Raw genomic sequence first — 13,459 nt, 5'->3', positions numbered from 1 at the left:
ATTTTACTCCCAACTTTAAACAATAGGGAGTCAAATACTCCCACTTCAAAATCTTATCTGGAGCACGGCTGCCCAGTAGTAATCTAGATGCAAAGTATCTGCTGAATATGAACATGCTAAAGCTCACTAAAGCTCATAATGCAAAATAAAAAATAAAAATTGTTGGCCGTTCTAGCATTTGAACACTTCACTTTACATTCCTGTTCACGTAAATGTATAACTGCAAGTAGGAATACAATAAAATATGTTGCAAAAAGCCAGGACTTGTTTATTGCACACCTGACATGAACAGCTTGCAATTAACTGTGCTATGTGCTAAATTACCTTCAAGACAGACACCCCGCAAGGGATTGTGTGATAAAGCCACATGCTTGCAGTCCGTATTTGCCTGTGGCGATTACCGGCAGTTCCACAAACAAAGCGTGAACATGTTTTGAGCCACAAACAAGCAGACATCATGTATCAGACAGCTTGATAAAGCTTTGAAAAGATATTTACTTTGTGATTTAGTTGTCCTATCAGTAGACACAGAGGAGTAAACGAAGAAGGGACTTTGAAATACAGAGGGTAAATGCCATTGCTAAAAACTCAAACATAAACACTTAACAGTAGTTGAGTCTTTCCAGAGAAAATAGATAATTCTACTCTCATTGTGTTGTTTGATGCAGCCCTTATTAAAACACGTGTCTATTAGAAAGGCATCAATTAAAACAGACAGCGTGAAAAGGTACACAGTTCATGGCCGGCCATGGTGGAGATGGTGTGCTACTCTTCACTGTAAAACCGATTGGGGGTAGTCACCATCCCTGCATTCTCGGGCAGTACACCACTGTCTCAGCTATCTGCTCCATCTCTGGAGCCCTCCACACCAGAAAAGGCTGCACCTGGTGGGTTGGGGAAAGGCATATTCTGCCACCACCTTTGCGGACAAGTATTGCAGTAATTTTCCAATTGGTGTAATGTATTTCATGTGAGAACTATTCAGACAAACCATAAAACCACAAACACTTTTCTCTGTTTTACACAATCCAAAGGCTGCATAATCTGTCACACCATGCAACTTTTAATTGGTTCAAAAGGAGTGCAAAACCAGTGAGAGTGTCTTCATGTTGTATGTGTTTCTATTTCCATCACTGAAACGCAATAGTTTGTGAATCATTAATAAATCAACCAGAAACATTTATTTAAGATTAATTTGGTTTCCCAATAAACGTAGGAGGAACTCGGGCTCAAAGATCAGATCACCAGGTCAAGCACAGGTAGGTTGGCTCAGTCTTTCATCTATCAAAGGTCGATTGAATCTTAAGTTACTACACCCTAAATTTAGTCCAGAGAGGCCTTATTTTTAGTATGGCTATCTGGGGTGTGCCAGGGTGCGCAAAATGTAACACAGTACAAGACCAGAGTGAGGGCGATTACTTGATCAAACAAGGAGTAACAGTGTGGGAATTACAGTGTAGTGAAACGAAGTGCATGATGGGGTTAGGTTAATAGAATAGAAAGAAACAAATATCTCAATGCAGCGTGGACCTCTTCCTCAGACCCCCTGAGCACCAACAACAAAACGGGAGGTGAGGGAGATACCAAAGGAAAACCCCAGCTATTGATACAGGCAATTTCCAAGTCCCTTCTCAGAAAGTCTCCCAGGGCAAGTCAAAGTATAATGTAAGTCTCTTACAAGGTTCCAGGGAGCCTTTTAGTCCTGATTTTGAGTGGACGTCTGGAGGATAACACTGGCTTTTATCCATGGGCTGCTGGTTTCAAAGGTTCCATAACCCTTATGTTTAGAGTACGTTGTGCTTGCTTGCCCTGGTGGCCAACACATCTTGGGTTAGGTGAGAACCTGAAGAACTCTACCAGGAGATGGAAATGGTGGCCCTTGATCGGCTCGGGTTTGAGTACTCCAGGCTTCAGAGAAAGAGACATGGGGCTTCCTATAAGAAGGCCAGCTCATTGCACTGACACTCTGGTCCCTGGGACACCCCCTGTTTTGGGCCACACCCTCATTGAGGTTGTGCTGTATCAAACTTTCTCTCACTTACTTTAGTTTCTGCTCTGCACCAGGCTAACCTGCTGGGACCTCCAGAGGCTTTTTTTCTATGACTGTTTGTTCTCCTCTCACCTCTTGTTGGATTATCTTCTGAGGGCTAGGGAGAGCGGTAAAGCCCACTCCACCCAATAGTCCCGGGTTGGCCACCGAAGAGGGAGGAGGTGGAGGAAGTTCTGGGCTGCACCGTTGAGAAGCCCAGGTGAAGAAAGCCCCGGGCTGCCAAGCAGAGAAACCCGGGTGAAGGCAAGCACTCGCCCCCCCTGCGTGAGGCATTGCATAGGGGGCGGGCTTGAAGAGATTTAAGGCTGCGGGATCAGCGCCGAACGTGGCAGCCTCTCCATATCAACAGGGACACCATTGAAAATTAAAAATGGTGCCCGGGCCGTGGCATTAAAGTTGGGTGAGCCCCCCAGGAAAATAGGGCCAACCCAGAAAGAATATTAATACCGCAGGTGCGGCAGTGAAGTGTGGGTGGGCCCCCACTGCACACTGGGCCACCCGGGACTATAACAAGAGCCTGGGCAGCACAGTGAATGCTGGTGGCCCCACGTAGTGTACGGGGCCACCCTGCAGCAGGAAAAAGGTCAAAGCTCCATCCAGAGGGGGCCAAGTCCCATCCAGAGGGGGCCAAGTCCATCCACTCATCCAGCAACATCAGGGGACAGGGCCGCAGCCTGCAACCAGCACTACGCAGCTGTGTACCTTCACCCAGAGCCAGCACCATGGACAAACCTCAAGGTACTGTGACGGGGTGACTGACTGGCACAGAGAAAGGAGGCAGACAAAAAAGAGACAGGCCCACACTACGGGTAAGGTGGTGTGGTAAACTGGTTTATCACCACTTTTAGCAGGAAACGTACCAATACTGCACCTTTAAAATGATGACTGTATGTCACAGGAGTATAGCTCAGGGGCAACATGCTTGCCTTGGAATCAAGATGACACGGAGCAACACAGGTTCGATCCCCGGGTCCGCGCTTAGAGACTTCTGGGTATTACTACGGGTAAGGTGGTGTGGTACACCGGTTTATCACCACTTTTAGCAGGAAAAGTACCAATAATGCGCCTTTAAAATGATGACTGCATGTCACAGGAGTATAGCTCAGGGGCAACATGCTTGCCTTGGAATCAGGACGACATGGTGTCGGAATTGAAACAATATTATGCCTCCTATCGCAACAATTGTATGTGTATTGGCCTACGCCAAGTTGTCTAAAAACATCATATGCAAACAAACTCCACGGCAAGGTCTTGACCTTAGAGAAAGTAATGTAAGTCGCCATCTTGGATTAAGCCGCCATTTTAGGTTCTCTTGTAACATGGAAGTCACCCTGAACATCAAAATGGAGGCCGAATGATATTCTGAGTAAGATTCTGGCCGTTGTGACCTCCATACACACGAATAATTAATATGCCTGCAGGCCACTTGTCGGGGTCGCGAACTGAGACCTTGTCCTACTGTTGACCTATGTGTAAATGTACAACTATATCAGCGAAACTAATCAAAATGCATAAATTATAGGATTGACCCGGCAAGGAACCCATGGGCCCGACTCCTAGAATAGTTAACCCGCGAGGGGGGGGGGGGTTGGCCAAGGGCTGGATAAAGAGTATAAAAAGCCCAAGTACTCCAATGTACGGTCTCTCTCACTAATGCATCGAACCTTCGTTGAAGTTCGTTACGTTACTCTGAGAGCCGAATAGCTATCCGTTTGTCAATTGACTTTGGTAACTGTTGTAGCTTTTAAATAAAGCACTTGTATGTTCTTTGTAACCTGTGTTGGTGTGTTTCTTTTGGGCTTCCCAGCCTCATATTATTTTTCTGTTTCCACAGTTGGCACCCGAACAGGGACCCTCAAGATTGATGCCGGATCATTGAAGGTTGACGCAGACTATCGAACCGGGATCGGACGGTGTGATACTGCAGGCCCGACCGAATGAGACGCGATACCTCGGCAGCGCTGCACGATCCGATCCTTGGACGATAGTCGTGTGGTCTGACACGGCATCTTGACGAGGGTCCATTTTTGAGGCGGGCACATTTGTCGAAACCACCAAACACAAGGTAAAATTTGTTAGGTAAGTTCTTTGGTAAACCGTACGGTCCTCCTTAGTTTGGTCAGGTGCAGTCGTGACCCGGCTCTTAATTTAACCCTGACAATTTGAATTTGGCGTATTGTATCTGCAGACACAATTATTGACCAGGTAACACCGATTTTTTGTGAAATGCCTGGGAAATTGTCTAGCTGCTTTAGGACTCTGTTCCGCAGCGATCGACAATCTTTGGAATTTAGCCGCCCGGCATCACAGGAGGGATCGCCGGCATGTACTATGTACTGTAAGTATGGCATTGGAAGTATAGTATTTAATGATATTTGACACAGACAAACCAGACATGCCTCTGAATTTCAGTGGCCAATCAATGGTAGTTTCGAGATCCCCCGTATTGAATACCTAGAATCGGTCTTGCTAAAAAAGAAGGCCAGACCTGCAGCATTTGATGTTTTGCAGAATTGGAAAAAAGAAGCGTTGCAGCAGCTTAAAAGTAGGGATAAACATGCACGCCGTCATAAAACAAATGCCGAAAAGGCGTTGTTATATGATAAGGAAAGACATTCAGTCAAAAATATGGATAGGGCTTTCTCCCTAGGTATCCAGAAAATGTATCCCTCTAAGGATTTCCATGTTTCCGAAGAATTTATTGAAAAATTGTTAAACGAACGCAGGCCTGGTGCCTCCGCGCCACCTCCGTATGATCCTCTCCCGGGTGCTCTGCCCATTCCTGCTGTTATTCCTGCTGTTATTCCTGTTCCCCCTGTGCAACCTATTGTTCCTATTCCTCTAGTTGTTGTTCCTCCACCTATTTCACCACCCCTTCCTCTTATGCCGACCGTTGCACCCCATTGAATTTGCCCGCACCTCTGCTCCCGACTGGTTCTGTATTGACTGAAGTTGATCGGGGTGCGGGGTCGAAGATTGTCACTCGAAATACTGTTTCTGCAGACAAGAAACAGGAATTATTTGCATGGGCTAAGCACTGTATGGAGAAAGGTGATCAAGTTAACGTTTTTTCCACATTATCAAATATGGACAATTTTCCCGAGAAAAATGTTTTTATCAGAGGTTTGGGGACTCATTTATGTGTAATGTGGGGTAGATTACAAAATTCGGATCTCCCACAAGGGGTGAGGGATCTAAATACTTGAGTACTTTCGAGGGACACAGAGGAGAAAGTACATGGTCATGTTGAGAGATTGTTTGAGTATAGGAGGGACTTTGAGAAATCACGAGATGAGGATGATGAAGACGACAGTATGTATGTGCAGAAACGGTTCCTTCCATGTCGTAGATCGGCACTTGAAGTTCGAATTTGTACCAAAGATGCGATTCGATGGATCTCGGATTCATCGATACCGCCAGATGAAGTATATGACACGTATAGTCAGTATACAGTAGAAATGCAGAAGAAGGTGATTCAGGTAATGGTACAGTACCTGCAGGAAGAATGTGTAAGGAAGAAGGTTAGTTGTCCTATAGAGTTATTGAGAATTTGTAAAAGGGCTTTTTCGCCCGACACTTATTCGACTGCCTTAGCGCTCGACCTGGCTCTGTTGCTTAGTAAGCGGTCGGAGTTACTTTTATCCCAGCTGCCTATGAGAGAGGTTCCTCCGACATTTGTACCTAAGGTTGAGATTCCCGCCAATGCTGGGACTGGTGCACCCGCTGTGGACATCCCTGCACACTATGTATCGCAATTTGTTCACGTCCCGTTTTCACGACAGGAAGTGAACACTATTAGACAATCAATTCCCGATATCAGGAAAAACCCGACAGGGTTTTACAAAGAGATAGAGTCCGTTTTGCAGTCCTCTGTGTTCACCTTAAGTGACATTGACTTGCTATTCCCTGTACTCCTGCCCGTAGATTTATGGAAGCAGGTTCGAACAATAGACGATGTGCCAGGGTTAGGAGATACGTGGGCTAACATGACTAGGTTTGATGGGGAAAGACCAGCTGGTGAGAAACCACCTGAGGTAATACTTACTTTGCCTGATAGAATTGTCGCAAAATTGAAAACCATAATTCCTGAGAAAAGAATTATTTGGGACAAGCTTACGGCCTGTGTTCAAGGGAAAACTGAAGGTGCCACCGAGTTCTTTAATAGATTCAAACAGGTATTCTCTGGTTTCAGTGGACAGGACTTGGGCACAGAGTCTGGGAAAAGGTTGTTTGTGGACAAATTTGTAAGTGGGTTGTTGTCCGACATCCAGTCACAGATTATGTCCTCTGAGAGCGCTTGGCAGGCGAAATCCCAATCTGAAGTTTTGCACATGGCGCAGTATTATGAGAACCGTGTGAATAATGAAAAAGAGAAAATAGAGAAGAGAAAAGGAGATTTGAAGACTAAAGTATTGTTACAACAAATTGTTAGAAATCCCAGAGGAGGTACGTCACAGACCAGAGGTCAGTATGTCCCAAAAGGAAACGCTCCTTTGGGTTCTGTGAATATCAATCAATGTGCCTATTGCCGCCAGGAAGGTCATTGGCGAGCACAGTGCCCCGTCCTTCGCCAAAGGTCAAACAATGCATTTGGGAGTATGGGTAGACGACCTAGAGGTCGCCCCGGAGCGGGGGGCCCTGATAGAGGTCAGTTTTCGCAAGATCCTCAGCAACCTTTCTCACAGGAAAATCAGACTTCGAATGTGGACACGAGAAACATATTTGATCACCCTTCTGCTGCCTACCTTTCTGAAGGGCTTCCTTCCGATGACATTTTGTTTCGTTAGGACTGCCCGAAGCAGGGTTTGGAACCTTCACCTATTCCCGTTAATCAGAAAGGTCCCTACGTTGAATTGTTAGTGGGGAATAGGAAACATCAGTTTTTGATAGACAATGGAGCACAGAAGTGCTCCATTGATCATTCCCGGGTTCCAAACATTCCACTGTCAGGGCAAACAAATGTTTCTGTAGGATTTTCTGGTATACCAATTGTCTGGTTTCTTCGCTGGTGTCTGTTTCTTTGGGTCCCTTTACGGACCAATGTCCCTTCCTTCTGACTTCAAACTGTGGAGAGAATTTGCTGGGGTTAAATTTGTTGAAGAAACTGAATGCAGTAATTCATTGTTCCTCTGATGGAGTACGACTGACGGTTTCACCACAGCAACTTCCCAGTTCTCAGTTTCTGACTCGACCATTGCCTCCTGAGTTTAGTGTTGTCCCGGAATGTTTATGGGCGGTTGACGACAATGACGTTGGGGTACTACAGATTGAGCCCGTTAAAATAGTTTTGAAACATGGAGTTAAATTACCACGCATTCCGCAATATAAAATATCAGTTGAGGGCGAGCGTGCTTTGAAGTGCATGGTCTCCGATTTTGTGCATCGAGGGGTGATTGAAGAGATTGCAGGTAGTTTATGTAACAGCCCGATTTTGCCTGTATACAAGAAAGGCGACAATGCAATCCCATACCGTTTTATAACTGATCTTCGTGCTATTAACAAAAATTGTCGCCCCACAATTTCCAATTGTGCCTGATTTAACAACGATACTAACAATGATCCCTGCTACAGCTACGCACTTTAGTGTTGTGGATTTAAAGAATTCTTTCTTTAGCATTCCTATACACAAGGAGAGTAGATATTTGTTCGCGTTCACCTTGGGAGGACGTTCATTTACATTTACTCGGGCACCTCAAGGGTATACTGAAAGTCCAAGCATTTATAGTAGAGCTTTGAAAGAGCAGCTTGACACCCTCGAATTGCCACCTACTTGTACACTACTTCAGTATGTCGATGATTTGCTTTTGGCTGCAGATTCTGAAAGTGCTTGTAAAGAAGGCACTGTATTGTTACTTATTCATCTGGCCGAAAACGGTCATAAAGCTTCGCTCAAGAAATGTCAATATTGTTGTCAGGAGGTCGCCTATTTAGGCTACCTCCTGTCAAGGGAGGGGAGAAGATTGACACCTGAAAGAATAAAACTCATTTCTGGCATGTCTGTTCCAAATACACAGAAGGAAGTCAGAGCCTTAATAGGTATGGCTTCTTACTGTAGGTTGTGGGTCCCGAACTTTTCACTAGTGATACAACCGATGTTGGCTTTGACGAAGAAGGGCATTTCTCTGCCACTGCCACGGAAATCGGAACATCAACGATCATTTGAGCTTCTCAAAACCGCGTTATGCTCTGCACCGGTACTGGGTACTCCAAATTATGACAAGGCCTTTGTGTTGTTTGTGCATGAATGTGATGGATGGGCTTTGGCTGTGTTAACGCAGGAACACGGAGGGAAGAATAGGCCGTGCGGCTACTACTCCTCCGCCCTTGATCCTGTCGCATGCGCATTGCCAAGATGTTTGCGAGCTGTCACTGCTGCTGCCGCGTCTGTAAAACAGAGTGAGGGAATGGTCCTAGGCCATGATTTAATTTTGATGGTACCTCACTCTGTAGATGTCCTATTGAATAAAACCCAAACGCAACACCTCACCTCTGCACGACTGACGAGGTATGAATTAATTCTGTTTGCCCCTCACATTCAAATTAAGAGGTGTTGTGTTCTTAATCCGGCTGAACTTCTACCTTTCCCGCAAAATACTGTTTGCGGTGACGAAGAATTACATGACTGCCTGTATACCACTGAACAGGAAACGAAGGGCAGGATAGATCTTATAGATACTCCTTTGGGCAATGCAGAAGGGGAGCTGTTTTGTGATGGCTCCTGCTTCAAACTCCCAGATGGTACATCTACAGCTGCCTATGCAGTTACTACGTTGAGTACGGTTGTTGAAACTAAGAATTCCGCATAACTCCACGCAGGCCGCAGAGATTATAGCGTTGACCCGAGTTTGTGAACTCTCCGAAGGGCATACAGTAAACATAAATACTGATAGCCAGTACGCCTTTGGGGTGGCTCACAACTTTGGGAGGCTCTGGTCAGAAAGAGGGTTCCTAACCTCACATGGGACCAAGATTCAGCATGGTCCCCTGATAGTGCAATTGCTCTCGGCACTCTCACTCCCTAGGCAGTTAGCGATCATGAAATGTGCAGCACATTGTAAGGTCATAGATGATGTGGGAAAAGGGAACGCTTTTGCTGACCAGATAGCCAGGCAAATGGCCACAGACCTTAGCGCAGACTTGTATGCTCTAAGGGAAACAAAAGATGCCTATGTAATGGATGAGGGTATCGGGTCTGTGCGAGATATCCAAACTGATGCCACAATAGAAGAATCTAAAAGGTGGGCCGAAGGAATGGGGAAACTGGATGATGATGGGTGTTGGATGGATACATCTGAAGGAAAATGGTTGCTCCCTGATTCATATGTGCTGGCAATGGTTACGATGGCACACGGTCCTACGCATGTGTGTGCCCAGCAGATCACGAAAATGTTAGAACAAGTATGGGTGAATGATAACATTTCAAAGATTGCACAGCGCCATGATCAGAATTGTCTGATTTGCTCACAGCACAATGTGGGGAAGGGGACAGTAACTCCAAGGGGAAGCTTTGGGCCCCCTTCTGTTCCCTTCGAGGTCATCCACTTTGATTTTATTGAGATGGAACGGTGTAACAATCTAAAATATGTTCTTGTGATTATTTGTGCTTTTAGTAAATGGGTCGAGGCTTTCCCCATTAAAGATGCTACTGCCATGACCACTGCAAAGACTATGGTAAAAGAATTCTTTCCACGATTTGGGCTTCCAAGGGTAATTTGGTCGGACAATGGTCCCCATTTTGTTGCAGCAGTAATTTTGCAGATATGCACAGCGTTACACATTGAAAAACGATTTCACTCAGCTAGACATCCTCAAAGTGCTGGGTTGGTAGAGAGACATAATGGCATCCTAAAGAATAAGCTTGCAAAAACATGTGCCGACACCAAACTGAAATGGCCAGATGCCTTACCTATTGTATTGTTAGCCATGCGTACCACACCTCAAACTAAGACTGGGCTCTCTCCATTTGAGGTAGTGATGGGGAGACCTGCTAACATTTGGGGTCTTCCGAAGCCTAAAGCATTGAGGGAGGTTGACAATGTATTGCTTGTAGATTACTGCAACCAGTTGACTAAAAATCTGTATCTCATTTACCATCAGGTCCAATCCGCTTTACCTGTACGGTTTACGGGCCCAGGACACGATATTCAGCCTGGAAGTTGGGTCCTAGTGAAGGCCTACGAAAGGTCTTCCTGTCTCGCTCCTCACTGGAGGGGACCCTATCAGGTACTGTTGGTCACCCAAACAGCAGTGCGGGTGGCTGGGAAGAAGCATTGGATCCACGCGACGCATGTCAAGAAACTTCCTCACCCGACGCCACACGTTACAGAAGAAGCAGAACCCCTCGCTGATGCTACAATCTCTGATCCTGGAGTAGCAAACAACAAAAAGTCACTTCCGGGAAACATTGTTTCAAGTTCTGCGACTTCCTTCGCCTCTGATACATCGCTTCCCTCAGGAAGTGACGTTACCTTGTTTCCGGATCAAACAGTTCTGGGTACAGTTCTTGGTACCACCAGGTACGACCTTCGACGAAGAAAATAGAACTACGGCACGGGACTTTCCGTGCATTTGGAAAGAAGAAGTGATTGAAAGTTTTCTCTTGTAAAAGAAAGTTCCTTTCGAACAAAAGGGAAAAAAGGGGATTCTGCTGGCTAGGGTTGGGAAGGACTAAGAAGTTGCGCGACCGTAGTGTCGCCAGCAACGAACATTGGGGTCGTCGATTGAGAAACTACGATGCCTGCCACCTCCACCGCTGCTCCCCACATTGGACTTGTAAATAAGGGGGTGACCAACTCGGACAACGAACAATGTGCCTGGGCCCCGAAAACGTATTGCTGTGTTTTGCTAATAATAATCGGAATTTGTGTAATTACTGCTGTGGGACTTTGGTATTTCGAAGAAATTTACCCTCTAAAACCTCTACTGCCAATTGAGATTGTACCTACTGCTTTGACTCCCTCTGCACACCTTCACACCTTGTCACCTAGAGACTCCCAGCATAGACGAAAGTATCATAATAACACTTTAATGATAGTAATGAATGCAACGCATGCCATTTTTAATAAGAGTAATTGCTGGATTTGCACCCAAATACCGCAACATGGGAATAAGGGGCTAGGATGGTATATTCACCCTTTACCTTTAACAACTGCTTGCTATGCTTCTCTTAGAGCCCTATTCTTTGGCCGTTGGAATGATAGCATCTCAGGGAACTTTGATGGAACTAATTTAAATGATTTTGAGAAACGTGAATTGATTCCCCTGGGATGCTCCCTTTTCGCAAATAGAAGTAGACCCAATGTTGCTTCTATTAGGCCATCTGATAAACTATCTCTTCCTTTCCAAACTCTAATTTCCTTTAAAATGGCTCTGATAGGCAATAAGGACGCTGTGCCCCCTTCCTACTCTATTAATCATAGCCCCGATTCAGTCCCCTTTTGTGTACAAAGAAATGGCACTCGGCCAATGGGAGATTTTGAAGGTTGCGTGAACATTGTAAATTTGACCGGGGAGAACATGCCTCTGTATGTAGGGGGGCCTGTTTATTTCGTTTGTGGTAGTTCAGCATTTCCCTGGTTGCCCAAGGATTGGCAGGGAACCTGTTATTTAGGAATCCTGTTACCTGGGGTATTTATAGCGAGTACATCAGAAGTTTCTAAGGCTCGCCCACGACGGGACGAGAACGGAGATACCCCTGGGCAAGTATTGGGAGATATAGCGAAATCAGTTGTGCCATTTTGGGGACAGATAGCAAACTCTGAAAACATTAGGTGGCTAGCAAGAGTACTGGAGAGAACCATCAACCGGACCACGGATATACTCTACAATATGACACTAGAACAAAAGGCAATAAGATTGGTAGCGCTCCAAAACCGGATGGCATTAGATGTCATCCTGGCAGAACGTGGTGGAGTATGCAAATTAGTGGGGTCCGCTTGCTGTGTTTTCGTACCAGATTCCTCACCGACAATTTTCAAAGCAATTCAGAACTTGCACATCCTTAGTTCTGAGGTGCATGTTCCTGTGGGAGATTGGAATATTAGCGCCTGGTTCTGGGATTCTCTACGATCCTGGGGTTGGAAGGTGCTTTCTGTTATCCTGGTTATTTTGGCAATCCTGCTATTCTTTGTTGCTGTTTCCAATGTCTACCTAGTATATGTGCAATGCTAGGGGGATGTTGTGCTCAAGCGGTGAGCACAGTAGGGCACAAAATGTATGCCCCAGACACAGCATCTAAAGAGTTTGTGTTACAAGAGGTTCTGATGAACGACCTAATGGCTATAGACATTACAGATAATGATTCAGGATGTATGGACGACAATGCATGGAGTTATTTACAGAACTATTAGAAATGATATTAGCACTTGGCATAGGCCAAAAGGAGGGTTTGTCGGAATTGAAACAATATTATGCCTCCTATCGCAAGAATTGTATGTGTATTGGCCTACGCCAAGTTGTCTAAAAACATCATATGCGAACAAACTCCACGGCAAGGTCTTGACCTTAGAGAAAGTAATGTAAGTCGCCATCTTGGATTAAGCCGCCATTTTAGGTTCTCTTGTAACATGGAAGTCACCCTGAACATCAAAATGGAGGCCTAATGACATTCCGAGTAAGATTCTGGCCGTTGTGACCTCCGTACACACGAATAATTAATATGCCTGCATGCCACTTGTCGGGGTCGCGAACTGAGACCTTGTCCTACTGTTGACCTATGTGTAAATGTACAACTATATCAGCGAAACTAATCAAAATACATACATTATAGGATTGACCTGGCAAGGAACCCATGGGCCCGACTCCTAGAATAGTTAACCCGCGAGGAGGGGGGAGGGGGGGTTGGCCAAGGGCTGGATAAAGAGTATAAAAAGCCCAAGTATTCCAATGTACGGTCTCTCTCACTAATGCATCGAACCTTCGTTGAAGTTTGTTACGTTACTCTGAGAGCCGAATAGCTATCCGTTTGTCAATTGACTTTGGTAACTTTTGTAGCTTTTAAATAAAGCACTTGTATGTTCTTTGTAACCTGTGTTGGTGTGTTTCTTTTGGGCTTCCCGGCCTCATATTATTTTTCTGTTTCCACAATGGAGCAACACGGGTTCGATCCCCGGGTCCGCACTTAGAAACCTCTGGGTATTAAGCGCATTATAAATATCCTATCACATCAAAATATTACGACTCACATTACTGCGACCAAGCAGAGCTGCGGTTGCAGGGGTGTCCCCCGCATACCGCTGTGGTAAGCGGGGGACAAGAACGTAAACAAACAATAAGGATAGTGGGGAGTCGGCGGCACACACAGAAGTGTGCTGACGTAAAGGTAAGTAGGGGCGGAAGCTGGTAGGGCAATGCGGATCGGGGCATGCAGGCAAAAGAAATATATCTGATCACTGTGCTGTGCCGTAATTG

Source organism: Ambystoma mexicanum, chromosome 9 (genome assembly GCF_040938575.1).
Source record: "Ambystoma mexicanum isolate Mex_15411 chromosome 9, UKY_AmexF1_1, whole genome shotgun sequence".
NCBI lineage: Eukaryota > Metazoa > Chordata > Amphibia > Caudata > Ambystomatidae > Ambystoma > Ambystoma mexicanum.
Note: the sequence above shows the minus strand (reverse complement) of the source record.